Source organism: Mustela erminea, chromosome 12 (genome assembly GCF_009829155.1).
Source record: "Mustela erminea isolate mMusErm1 chromosome 12, mMusErm1.Pri, whole genome shotgun sequence".
Classification (NCBI taxonomy): Eukaryota; Metazoa; Chordata; class Mammalia; order Carnivora; family Mustelidae; genus Mustela; species Mustela erminea.
The window spans coordinates 13,374,128-13,388,549 of NC_045625.1; the positions used below are offsets into that span (position 1 = coordinate 13,374,128).

Genomic DNA, 14,422 nt, shown 5'->3' on the forward strand with positions numbered 1-14,422 from the left:
CTGGGTCTTGCTTTGAGAATTATTAATACATCTCACCAGAAAATCAGACCCATTTCTTCAGCTACACTTTGTTTTAATTTTCCCGGGTTGAACATTAACTTTACCATCTGTCAAATATTGTGATAAGCTCTTACACGTATCATCACATTAGGAGGATTAAGTATAACAATTGTACAGAATAGGTATTATCATCTCTAAAAAGCTTAAGTAATTTGTTCAAAGTCCCATAACTAATTGGCTAATCCACAGCTTGAATCCTGATCTGGTTTCAAAGCCCACGTCTTCATTACCGTGCCATATTGCTGAGTTTTCAGGAGTCCAGATCATGTTTGATTTGCTCTCTAAAGCTTAGCATGGTGCCTCACACAAACTAGACCAGAATAAATAACACTAAATGACCTTGATCAACGGATAGCACATAAGCAATTCCTGAAGGAAAAACAAAAAATTTAATATAATAGCATCACTGAACTCATGATCTAGCTTCTTATGGTGATGAGTTTGAAGAGAAAAAAATCTGCTACATTTGTTTTTAAAAAGTGATTATTACTTCACGTATACATTATTTCACTTAAACATTACAGTATGGCCAACTGCCAGTGCCAAAAGTCCAGTTTACTTTAAACTGCAAACTTCTATGTGTCCTTACTTTCTTTCTCATTTTTTCATGATAAACCATCCATATAGATCAGAAAAGCCACCTCCAATTCACGTAACTGCTCTTTATGCCAGTGACAAAGCTTTTGGTCCTAATTTCCCAAGTGTGGCAAAAACTTCTATCGTTACTATCACACCACTCTGCCATGGAAACAAATCTCTTAGTAATACTGATTCTGTACTGACTTGTAAGGGTGTCTCTTTCTAAATAAGAATAATATACTCACGTTGCCTGGGTAGCTCAGTGGGTTAAAGCTTCTGCCTTTGGCTCAGGTCATGATCCTAGGGTCCTGGGATTGACCTCCGCATCGGGCTCTCTGCTCAGCAGGGACCCTGCTTCCCCCTCTCTCTCTGCCTGCCTCTCTGCCTACTTGTGATCTCTGTCTGTCAAATAAATAATTAAATAAAATCTTTAAAAAATATATATATATATATACTCAAACTTGAGGATAGCTAAGAGGCATGTGTTTTAAAAATAAAATTGTGTAAATAAATAAACAAATACAATTAAATATATTTATTCCTGAGTTAAATGTAGGTTTCATGAAGGCAGGAGATAATAAAAATAAAAGAAGGGAGTGACAGGGACCAACTCTCCCTTCTGTGTATATATCTTTTTGTACCCTGTAACAGGATAGAAAATTATATAACTAGAATAGGATGTTGCCACATACTACAAAGACATGCTTTATATATACATATTTTTTTAGTTTCTTGGCTTAAAAAAAAAGCTCATCTTATATTTTTAGGCAATGCAATTATTCTGTATCCCACATCTTAGTCCTCTCTCTAAATTCTTACAATACTGAACCATCCTGAATTCTCTTCATAACATCGTAATGACTAAGACCTTTCAGGCTTCACTAGACTATTATAAGGAACTCTGTTACCTCTCTTGATCAGAAAATATCTGCTTTAGATTTATAGATTAAAAAAACATATTAGAATTGATTTCTGAAATCTAGGTCAGTTCCTTTCTTTTACAAATTTTAACATGAAAGATTAAGTGATAGTGTCAAAGTCACAATGTATTCCCGGATCCCGTCCCTGGGTTGCCATAGCTCCTGTAAGGCCTGGACATTGAAACATACCACAATCTCATAAAATATCTAACTCAGTAATAGCGAACTGGACTGTGTTTGAGAATGGCTAGCATTATTTCAGAGACTAGCACCTAGATGTAGTAAATGGTCAACTACAATTTTAAGGGAGAGATGGGGAGATTGTCTGACGCTAGATGTCATTTGTAATCACATTAAGACCAAGCAATAAAAAAAGAAGATGATGATTATGATGACAGTTGAGAGGTACAGCTAGAGTGTAGGAAGGGGTAGAATAAAGAGAAAACAAAACAAGCAAAAAAGTCCGGAGCTGGAGACATATTCTGAAGGCCCAGAAGGGGGTCTGCAGTATAAGAGAAAGTTACTGGAATAATGGGATTACCAGAGTCATATGACTGACAGAAACAAGCGATAGCCACATTGTTGCAGAAATGATTATATAATTATTTATATAATTATTACTTCACGTATACATTACGTGAAGAAACACCATCCATCCTGTCACTCCCCTGCCCTGACACATAGCTTCTCAGAGACTATACCTCCCCCTCTATTAGGCCTTTCCTCACACTTCTAATTGTCCATCTTCTTTGATCTTTTCCAAATAAGACAGACCACCATTATCCCCAAACCCTCCCTCTCTCTTCCCAGTCCACTCCAACATGCAAAAATCTATCCCAATTTCTTGACCTCCATATCCTTCTATCCTTCTTTCCATCCTGTAGCCTTTTAATCACATCTCAGTATTTTCCCTACAATTCTACTTCATCCCATACCCTCTGACCCATTTAAATACCTTACTCTTTAACTTTCTCTAGTCCTTTCAAATATGATGATTCCCATTCCTCACCAAAGGCAATCCTCCCATCCTGCGCTTGTCAACCTCTGCCTCCTATCCTTCATCTCATTCTCATTGCCAAGTTTCCCCACAAATTCTGTTCCAATTTCCCAACATTGTATTAGCCTCCATTTATCTGTAGTTCTTTCCAGTACCCTACCTCAACACTTCTATATTCATCCTGATTCCCCAAACTACTCATCTTAGCAAATATCTTGACATCCTAATCCATTCCAATACTCTTGCTTCAAATTATTCTCCTCCTCCAACAAAACAGCCAAACCTCGACACATTCCTCTTTATCCCAATATGATTGCTTAACTACTAACCTTTCCCTTCTAATACCCCGACCTCCCTCTTCATTCTATTAACATCCTGGGTTCTCCTCTCATGTCTCTCCATTCTACTCAGGTATCCTAAAAGCCCATGTTGCCCATCTCTTCCCATTAATTTATTTATTCAGTAATTCAATTTTATTGAGTAACTTTTATGCACTGAGAACTGTGTGAGGCTTTAAAAACAGAACTGAGAAAGTAATGTTTCTACACTCAAGATGCACAAAAGGATTATATCTCCCTCTTATACATGGTCTTTGCACCAAGTAATCTCCTTTATAACATCTTACAATTAGAATTATATAATCATTTCTGCAACAACGTGGCTATCGCTTGTTTCTAAGCTACAAGAAAGCAGAGATTCTGTTGTTTGGTGTACACTAAATATTTGTTGAATGAATGGAAAGAGGACTGTACTAAGCACTCTAAAGACATTAGCAAATTTAAATTCTCACAGATGATGTATAAGGTCAGAATTAGTAACCTCTTTTACAAGCGGCAGTGTTTCACAGAGAATTAAGAGCTTGGGTTCTAGGACTAAACAGCCCGAGTTCAGATCCTGCTTCTCCATTTACTGTGTGACATTAGGCAAATTACTTAACCTCTCTGATCCTCAGTTTCATCACTTTTAAACTGAAGATGGCTACCTCATGCAAGTTATTTTAAATTCTGAATTAGTTAGTACCTGAAGGGCTTAGAATTGAATTTGAGACATAGTGTAGACTCAAAGGTAACCAGAAGTTATTTTTACAAATGAGAAAAGGTGCACAGGAAGATTAAGGAACATGCCCAAAGTCAAGAGCAGGTTAAGTAACACACAAGGTGGCAGAATCAAGACTTGAACCCAAGTTTTGACATGAAAATTCACCCATCCTTTAATCATTATACAACAAAATATTTGCTTTTCCGTTTAACATTTTTTCCCGACACCCTAACTCATCATTGTCCATGCATTGTATGTACTCCGTACGATACCACGACACGACACTCAAACCGTCCTTTATCCCTGTCATTCCCCAGAGACACCTGGGACACCCCAGTCCCTCCCCTCTCCTCTGGGTGGCGGGACCCCCTCCCTTCTCGGCGCCGCACCCCGACGTCCACACTTCCCCACACTCCGGTTCTCTATGCCCACGCGCCCCCGCCATCCCCACGCGTGACCTTCTCGGTATCATCCGAACCTCCCTCTTTCATCCTCCTCTCCACGCCCGTTCCGGGCCCTCCCCTCCTTCTCCTCCAATCCCAATTCCCAGGAACACGCCCCCGCGCCCAAATCCATCCCCAGCCGGCCCACCCCACGCTTGGTCCAGGCCTTCCCGCCTTCGCCACCGGCCCCCACGGCTCCGCCCCGTGCCGAACAACGGCCTCGACCTGGCCTGGCACTCACCGCCAAGGAGCCGAGCGGAGCAGGCCCGCGGGACGAGGCGTAGCTGGGGACGCGCAGCTTCTTCCTTCTAGGCGTCCAGCGACGCAGCGGCCATTTTATTGTGTTATGCCGGTTGCCCAGGGGCCGGCGCGCGGCGTAGGCGGGGCCTGCTGCGGCCACGCCCCTCCCTGAGCCGTTGGGAAGGCGGGGCCCAGCTTCCCGCTGTCTTTGCCGCCTCTGCCTCGGGTACTCGGGGTCGCGAGGCTTCCTAAAGGTGTGAAGCCTGTGCGGGGTCAGGGGGAGAGGTCTCCTGCTGCAGCCGCCGACTAGCCCATCTCCCTTCCTTGAGGCGAAGCCGCCGCTGCCTCACGCCGAGGCTCGGACACGCTTCTACGGGGCGGCTGGGCCAGAGGCGGACCTGAGGGACAGACTTCGTGCTGCCGCCAAGCTCCCGCCCTTCCGATGCTGGCAGCAGCTTCTCCTTGCGCGGCCTCCTTCTGAGGCGAATCGTCGCCTTCAGGGACCAGTGACGTCAGACGTGGATGAAACGCCGGGCTTGGACTCGGCTGCCACCTGAGGTTAAGGGTGCGAGACCAGCCAGGGAATCTGGACAGCGAATGTTCCCGTGGGCTGTGGAGAATGTTCCTCTGGGGACAGAAGCAAAAGCGAGAAGCCTCTTAGGAAACTTCAGTTAGGGCTTGCCTGAAAATACTGCATTTCACCGCATCCATCCAGCAGTTATTTAAAGAGAATTTAGCAGAAACTGTGCATTTAAGGGAAAAAAAAAATTATCGTCAGGGCGCCCAGGTGGCTCTGTCGGTTGAGCTCAGACTCTTGATTTCGGTTGAGGTCATGATCTTGGGGTGGTGAGATCGAGCCCCAGGTGGGGCTCCTTGCTCAGTGGGGAGTCTGCTTGGGATTCTCTCGATTTCTGTCCTCCTGCCTCCCACACTTGCTTCTAAATAAGCATAACATCTTTAAGAAAAACCAAAAACATCGTCAAGGACACCCTCCTCCACTCCAGCCTCCCATTTCCCAGCTTGTAGCTTGAACCGTGTCCCCACCAAAGGCTGCACCATCTCCAGAAATGTCCAATGCAGTTACTACCTCTCTTTTACCATAATCTTCGAATTTTAAGTCCTTTGTTCAAAAGACGCCCATCCCAGCACAATGTTTAACCTCATTAGGATACCCAATCCCTCATTCTTAACCATTTGCTCTCCATCAGTTTCTAAATTCATCCGAGAGTTCATGGTCCCATCTTTGTAACAATGTTTTGGAAATTCCTTCTATCTGTGCCTCAGTTTCCTCATCCATGAAATGGGGTACTCATACCTACTTCCTACAGTTTTCCTGATAATTATGAAAGTTAAGGCCTGTGAAAGAACTTAGAGAAGTGCCTGCCCCATAGTAAATTCTCAGTATGTTTTAGTTATTAGGCAAAGTTTCCCATTGTGATATTTCATCCTAGGCCTGAAAGAGGAAAAGAATTTAGTCAAGGTGTAGGACAGTGGGGGGAGAATTTGCTTGGCAAAGGGAACAACTTGTGCAAACCTCAGGAAAAGGGGAAGAAAGAACATGACAATCAGCTGGTTGTTGAGTAGATCATTATAGTTGGTGCAAAAATCTGGAAGGAAATTAAAAAGAAGATGGGAAGAGGGGCCATATGTAAGCCACATTGGGCACTTGTAGTTTTTCCTCAAGTCAGAAGTGGATTCACCTCAATAGGAAGTTTGGGTGATTCCAACAGGGGGCACTATGCACATTCACATGAATGAAGCTCCCCACCTGTCTCTTACTATTTATGCAACACAGAAGGAAGCTGTTGGAGTTGTAGAAGAGCCAAAATTCCTAAAAAGCTCCAGATTTTAAATTTTAAAAGGAATATCTATTCATTTTTTATTGCATTTAAATGGATATTTGTTAGTTTAGAATGTGTACATCTCTGAAATTCAGTTCTCTCATTTTTTGTTTGTTTTGACATTCATTTCTTTTTCTCTTTTTCACCAGAGAACTGGATTTATTGCATAACCTCAGTGCTCTGCCTCGCAGTCTGTAATGATATTCAGGTGGGTTCTGTTATCAAATCATGGTGTGTTGGTTCATTGTAATGTTATAAAAATATACACAAAATATACAAAATACAAAACATATAAAAATATTAAAATCCATCAAAAATACACACAAAATCCAGAGGATAGTGGAAAATACTTTTCCTGTGGCTAGTCCATATCCAGTTAACCTTGATGGATACTCTCTAGTCCCTTATTGCCAAATTTTCCTCCTTCATCCAGATACAGTACCCTCTACTAGTGTCTAGCATGAGGGTGTTGGACAGACCTCGGGCCTTAGAGATGTCAGAGGGGAGACCTTTCTCTAGGTAACTAGAATATTTACTGCCTCTTTTTGCATGCTAAAAGAACCTCCCTCCCCAAAGCAAGAATGAGGATAGGAAAGGAGTGAGGGTACCTCATTCATTCCATGCTAATTTGTATTTAACTCAAAATACGAAGTTGTTTCTCTTCTGTTGCATTTATTATACAAATATTAGCTATAGTAGAGTTGCTTAGCTGTTCCTTAGTTCTTTCCTAATGATAGCAAAGTTACTTTGTTTGTTTGAACTTGCCTCATTTCGAAACTCAGTTTAAAGATTTTGCAAATTTGCTTTAGAGGATTCTAGGGAAGAAGCTTCTGTTATTGTCATTTCCTTCTGTGACTTTAAAATTTAACTAAATTACAGATGTATTTTACATTAAATTCTTGTGAAATCTTACATTTACATTGACATGGATGGAATTGGAAGGTATTATGCTAAGTGAGATATGTCAATCATAGAAAGAATTATCATATGGTTTGGCTCATATGTGGAATTTAAGAAACAGAACAGAGGATCATAGAGAAAGGGAGGGAAAATAAAATAAGATGAAATCAGAGAGGGAAACAAACCTTAAGAGACTCTTAACTATAGGAAACAAACTGAGTGTTGTGGAAAGGGAAGGGGGTTGGGAGATGGGGTAACTGGGTGATGGGCAATAAGGAGGGCATGTGATATAATGAGCACTGGGTGTTATATGCAATGAATTAATAACTGAAATCAACATTAGAAACTAATGATACATGATATGTTAACTAATTGAATTTAAATAAAATAAGAAAGAAAATAAAATAAATGCTTTTTTATGTCACATAGTAAGGTAATTTGCAATATAAAATCATGTGCTATGTCTAGATGCAAATTTTACATTAGATACTTATGAATATTGATGTGTGAAAATAACCTAACTTCATATAATAACATAGCATGACTTGTCTGCAAAATACCAAATACCTAGGACTTGGTTTGCAAAACCACTGATAATCTCTTCTCAGTATACTGGGTTCTTTTGTTTTTATTGTTGTTCATCTCTGCTTGCTTGCCTCTCTATGTGTTTTGTCTATATGTATTAAAACTCTTATTATGTTCCAGATTTGTGGGAATGCAGGGGTGAGTGAGATAGACACAGTTTTAACCCTGAAAGAGATTGCAGTCTAGTGGGAAATACAGAAATGTAAGATGCTCTGATAATGAAATAGAATTTTAGACTTGATGGTGTTCCATGTGAATCCATGTGTGGGTTGGGTCCAGATAGGAAGGCCTACAATTTCCAGTGATTTACAACAACCCTATCCACGTTAACCTTGGGCTATTTCCAGTGCCAATGTTTGTAATGACACTGAGACTTGAAGAATTTGAGGCCTGCCCTATGAGTTCAGATCTAAAGGCCTAGACAGGCCTCTGTGCTCAGGTCCAAACCAGACCCCACTCAGGCAAACCTTGAACCCCTCTGTCTCTGAACCATACCACCTGAATCAAGGCTGTTATCTATTATTCAACTCTTTAGGGTTGGAGTGGCTCTCCCATGTGACCAGAGAATATTTAAGTCCAGAACAGCCTCCAAATGCTATTGGCTTATATGTAGCTTTGAAATATTTTAATCTTAGGGGATGGTCTCCTAGAAGAGAATCTACTTCTAGTACAGTGGTTTAGCCTTAGCTGTATATTTAATTATCAGAGGAGCTTAAAAATTCTCATGCCTGCCCACCCCACCTGCTCAGAAGAGGTCTTGGTTTAATCGGTCCACGATATGGCCTAGGACTTTTAATGTGCACATAAGACTCAGAACCATTACCCTAGTTCATGGTGGAAACAAAAGAAAGAAGCATCATTTGACAAAATCAACATGTGAGTTCTTCAATTTGTTCAGTTCCTTTGTTCAGTAAATATGGCAAATATGATTCGGCCCTGCCTGCCAGACATGACTACATTTCATTAAGGGAATCCAGACAAATAGAATATAAAAAGGGATGGATAGAACTGTGTAGGAAGTGTTGAAACTCAGTTAAGAATATGGTCTTCAAGGCACACACAGAAAGAGGCATTTATCCTCTTCAAAGTAGATCAAGGAAGATATCTTAGGGAAAAAAAGGGATTGTAAACTGAGACCTGAAGACAACCAATGGGAATTGCTCACATAAGGAAGCTGGGAAGAGCATCTAAGGCAAAGGGAATAAACAGCCTGTCAAAAACCAAAGATACTTGAGAAAGTCACTACTTCAGGAAACCAGAAAATCAGCAAGACTAGAGCACAGTTGGAACAATAAAACCATAAATTAAGTGCCACAGCCAAAGGGGCTAGATGAGCCATATTAGGTGTTAAATCTGTAGATCAGTTTGGGGCATATTGCAATATTAACAATATTAAGTCTTCTGACTCGTAAACTTGGAATGTCTTTCTATTTAAGTTTTCTTTAAATTCTTCCCACATGTTTTATAGTTTTCAGAATAAAACTTTTATACTTCTTTTGAATTTTTTTCTAAGTATTTTCTTTCATGATATTATAAATGGAAGTGTTTTCTTTTTTTTAAGTTTTTTTTAAGTTTTTTATTTATTTGACAGAGAGAGATCACCAGTAGGCAGAGAGGCAGGCAGAGAGAGAGAGGGGAGGAAAAAGGCTCCCTGTGGAGCAGAGAGCCCAACACGGGGCTCTATCCCAGGACCCTGGGATCATGACCTGAGCTGAAGGCAGAGGCTTTAACCCACTGAGCCACCCAGGTGCCCCAGGAAGTGTTTTCTTAATTTCATTTCAGTTTAATCATTACTGCTGTATAGAAATACAATTGACGGGACACCTGGGTGGCTCAGTGGGTTAAGCAGCTGCCTTCGGCTCAGGTCATGATCCAAGCGTCCTGGGATCGAGTCCCACATTGGGCTCCTTGCTCGGCGGGAAGCCTGCTTCTCCCTCTGCCTCTGCCTGCCATTCTGTCTGCCTGTGCTCGCTCTCTCCCCCTCTCTCTCTCTGATAAATAAATTAAAAAAAAAAAAAGAAATACAATTGACTTTTGTATATAGATATAGTATCCTGCAACCTGACTAGACATATTTCTTAATGTTAATTTTTTTTTTAGTGAATTCCTTTACATTTTCTATATACAAGATTACATTATTTACAAATAGAGATAGTGTCACTTCTTCCTTTCCTTCCTTTTATGTATTTTTCTCACCTAACTGTCCTGGCTAGAACTTCCAGTATAATGTTGACTAGAAGTGGGTAGAGTAGGCATCCTTGTTTTTTCCTGATCTTAGGAGGAAAGCATGCAATCTTTTACCATTTAAGTATGATGTTAACTGTGGGTTTTCTTAGATGCTGTTATCAGGTTGAAGAAGTTCTATTTCTAGCACATCGAGTATTTGTTGTTTTGTTTTGTCTTAAATCATGAAAGCATATTGAATTTGTTTGGTAAAATGCTTTTTCTGAATCTGTTGAGATGACCATGTGGGTTTTGTCCTTCATTCTGTTATTACGGTATTTTACATTAATTAATTTTGGGGTGTTAAACCAACCTTACATTCCTGTGGGATTTATCGCACTTCCTCATGGTGTATAATGTTTTTATATCCTGGATTTGCTTTGGTGGTATATTGTTGAGGATTTTCGCATGTATTTTCATAAGTGATATTGGTCTGTAAGACACCTTATGATGTCTTTGGTTTTGGTATCAGGGTAATACTGGTCTGATAGAATGAACTGGAAAAGGTTCCCTCTTCTTCTATTTTTTGTAAGTTTGAAAAGAACTGGCATTAATTCTTCTTTATATATTCAATCTAAATTCACCAGTGAAGCCATTGGACTTGGGTTTCTTTTTGTGGGTTGTTTTTAAATTGCTAATCAAATGTCTTTACTTATTAGAGGTCTTTTCTGATTGTCTCTTCTTCAGTAAATTTTAGTAGTTTATGTATTTCTAGGAATTTTTCTATTTCATCTTTTTTTTTAAATTTCATCTGTTGGCATACAATTTTTCATAGCATTCCCTTATATTCCTTTCCATTTGTGGAGTATTAGGAATAATGTTTTCTCTTTCATTCATTATTTTAGTAATTTGAGTCTTTTTTGTGAGCTTAGCTAAAGATTTGCTAATTTTGTTGATCTTTTTAAAGAACCAACTTTTGGTTAGGTTGATTTTCTCTATTGTTTTTCTATCATTATTTCCTTTCTCCTGCTTGCTTTGTATTTAGTTTCCTCTTCTCTTCCTACTGTCTTAAGGTGGAGGTTAGGTTGTGATTTGAGACCTTTCTTTTTCTTCTTTTTTAAGATTTTATTTATTTGAGAGAGAGTGTGTGCTGCAGGCACACAAGCAGGGAGAGGGGCAGAGGAAGAAGCAGGATCTCTGTTGAGCAGGAAGCCTGACAGGCTGGATTCCAGCACCCTGGGATCTTGACCTGAGCCCAAGGCAGATGCTTAACCGACTGAGTCACCCGGGTGCCCCGAGATCTTTCTTCTTTTTTAATGTAGGGGTTTATAGCTACAGAGTTTCCTCTAAGTACAGCTTTCATTTCATCCCATATATTTTGGTGTGTTGTGTCTTCATTTTCACTCATCTCAAAGTATTTTCCAATTTCCTTTGTGATTTTTTTCTTTGACCCATTGATTAGGTATTAAGTTTAAGATGCAAATTGCATATCCAAGTGGAGATAATGAATAAGGCAGTTAGATATACAACTCTAAGGCTTAGAAGAATGGTCCAGGGAATGAAATTTAGGTGTATTGATGTATATAGGCAATATTCAAATTCATGTGATTGCATGAGATTGCTTAGTGAATGAATGTACATTAAAAAATAGAAAAAAAGCTGGAACCTTGGGGCTTGTTCCTGAAAGGAACATTCAGATATCAATTGGAGATCTAAATTTAGAAGTCATCAGTAGAGAGATGGTCTTTGAAATAATGACTTTCTTGTTTGTGAACTAAGGGAATTACAGTTAGCCATGGTAAGTAATTTAAAGTAGCCAAATAGCTCAAGTGAAGAGCCTGCTGAATTCTGTAACTTTGATAGGAACACAAGTACATACTTTTCCTCATTCTCCCTTTGAATATTAAACCATGCAGCAATGATTCTCAACCAGGGACCATTTTGCCCTGCTCCCTGCCAGGGTACATTTGGTGGTGTCAGGGACATTTTGTTGTCATGGCTGGAAACATTCTGCTAACATCTAGTGGGTGGAGGCCAGCCATACTGCTAAACAGCTTATAATGTTCAGGGCAGCTGCCTAAAATGTCATTAGTGCTGTGGTTGAGAGACCTTGAGATAACACCACTTGTATAATTTTTCTTCCCATTTGTCTTGTCACAAAGTTGAGAGGAAAAACTCTAAAAATTTCAGTATTAGGGAATATCAAATGTTTGTGGCCTGTTTGAGAAGTACTGATATAGTGTAAAATTTGAGCAGACACTTTTTTTGGCTCCAAACCTTTGTCACTGTGTTTGTTTCTTCTTGGTGAAGAAGATTATCACATTGATAATGTGAGTCTGTGCATGGGACTGAGTACAAAACGAGGAACATTGTTCTTTTGTGGCCTAAATATTGACACCTATGTGAAAAAAAAGGCATATGTTAAGTATGCCCTTGAAATAAAGTGTTTTTTTTTTTCTTTTGGATGGCTTCAGTTACTGAAACAGTTGGCCAAAAATTAAAACAGAGTTAAAATCATTCTCATTTCTTTTTTTTTTTCATTCTCATTTCTGATGAGAGTATTTCTGATACTATTTTTCTGAAAATGTGCTGGACTGGATCTATGCAGCTGCAATCTTAAGGTCCTTTTACATTAAATCATTCTTTTCAGTACATTGTTGCTTCCTAATTTTCCTATCATTGCTCTTGCTTGAAATGGTTCAAGATTCAGTCAATGGTTTAAATATTAGCTCACTGGTGCTTTTCAGAAGAATATGTTGCAATAGTGCATGTGTCAGCAACATTACTTTCATGAGAATGTTCATGAACTACCCACACAAGTCCATCAGTCCCAACAAAATTATAAAGTCAAACATTACAGTTGTAAAGCTCCTGCTTAACACACTATCAAAATCTAAAACTTTTGTGGTATATCTGTTTTTAAAGTTGCTATTATGAATGTATGTTTAACATTTCAGGATTTCATGTATTTCTGCTTGCATTTTACCTTAGAGAACAATTTCATTAATGCTTTGCATTAAATGTACTACCTCTATTCTTTTCATGGAACAAAGAACATTAGTAGGTCATAAAGAGATGGCCAACATCCCCAGAGTCAGAGCAGTAAGGTCAAAATATCCTTGTTTGTTTCCCATTGCGTACAATATGAAGTCCAGACTCATTAACATGGCATTCGGGACCATATACAATCTCACTTAACCTCCCTTCAATATTATCTTTCTTGGCCCACCTGCAAATTCATTCATTTCATTTGGCAACAACTTTTTGAGTGTCTAACTGCTCTTGGGTACTGTAATAAGCTCTGGGGTGTGTCCCCATTGTATATGTTAGACCCTTTAACTGTCCTCATTGGAACTTATAGCCTAGACAGAAGAACAGTCAAGTGAAGAGGCAATTACAAAACACGATAATCTAACCCCTAGGCATCCCAGCTATACCTAGAGACTTGCAGTTCAGGATGGGACCAGGCATGCAATTGAACGCAAATTTGAGAAAGCCTAAGAAAACAATAGCTTCATATCTCCCTTGGCCATGTCCTAGTCATTGATATTGGTGAATCATTTCTAGTCCTAGAGTTCCTGGGAACATCTCAGCATTTGGGAAGCTGCCTTGGGATTTCAGACCTGCACTAAAGTGGATCAGTACAGGCCTTATGGTCCCCAATTCAAACCAGGCCCATTCCACGAAGCTTCAGAACTACTTCTATATCTTAGACATTCTGCATGAGGTACAGGATGATAGTCCCTTCCCATGCTCCATAAATTTAGAACGTAGAGCCCGAGATGGGGAGGCAATCTCATGCAAGTGGCTTCATTGCAAGACTTCTCTTGAGAAAAACCTGTGAGCTGTGAAGGAAGCTACACAGAGCACGGCAGGAGTTAAGCAAAGATGTGGTGTCACCTGAGGTCTAGTTTTAGCCTTTTCCCACGGGGGCTCTCTAGCATGCATGGTACCACCAAGTTGTCCCACCTTGAAGCAAGGGTGCTAGGCAATGCCCCTGAATCGGTTACTGACTATGGGCCAATCCTTGAGAGAGGATGTAACTTCCCAAGCATTTCTGGGAAATGGATGAAGGAAATTACCTGGAGAAGGGGAAAATTTTAGCAGCCAACACTCACATCTGTAGGGTGGGTGCACCAAGCCCAGGAAAGGTTATCTGGTCATGGGATCAACTGCATCTTCTATATCTACACCCAGAAAATGGGCCAGAACAGCTTCCAAGTGTTTGTCTGTCTCCAGCTTTGAAACATCTTTCTAGATGCTCCCATTTGGTGTCTTTTCTGGTTTACTTGTCACAATCTGCTTTATACTTCGAATTCCAAAATTACTTATGGACATTAAAAGCTTGTGATTTAAATTCTTAGGTTTTCGGGGCACCTGGGTGGCTCAGTGGGTTAAAGCCTCTGCCTTTGGCTCAGGGCATGATCCCAGGATCCTGGGATGGAGCCCCGTGTCAGGATCTCTGCTCAGCGGAGCCTGCTTCCTCCTCTCTCTCTCTCTGCCTGACTCTCTGCCTACTTGTCATCTCTGTCAAATAAATAAAATTTTAAAAGATCTTTTTAAAAAAAAATAAATTCTTAGGTTTCCTTCTCAGTGATCCCACTACCTAATGTTAATAATTAACCTGAAGACAAATTCAACCAAATTCTTCAAGCT

At 40.0% G+C, this 14,422-nt stretch overlaps 1 protein-coding gene across 7 annotated transcripts in view; it reads right to left on the reverse strand.

The window, feature by feature from the left end:
* CNTRL (centriolin) overlaps window positions 1-4,423 on the reverse strand; it is an 89,876-nt gene extending 85,453 nt beyond the window's left edge. For 3 of the 7 annotated variants that reach the window (XM_032308548.1, XM_032308546.1, XM_032308545.1), the window contains exon 1: window positions 4,279-4,417. The gene's annotated coding sequence lies outside the window, so the exon portion shown is untranslated. Of the gene's footprint in view, window positions 1-4,278 lie in introns of all 7 variants that reach the window. The other 4 variants (XM_032308550.1, XM_032308551.1, XM_032308549.1 and 1 more) reach the window with 2 other exon arrangements.
* Between the last annotated feature and the right edge of the window lie 9,999 nt (window positions 4,424-14,422).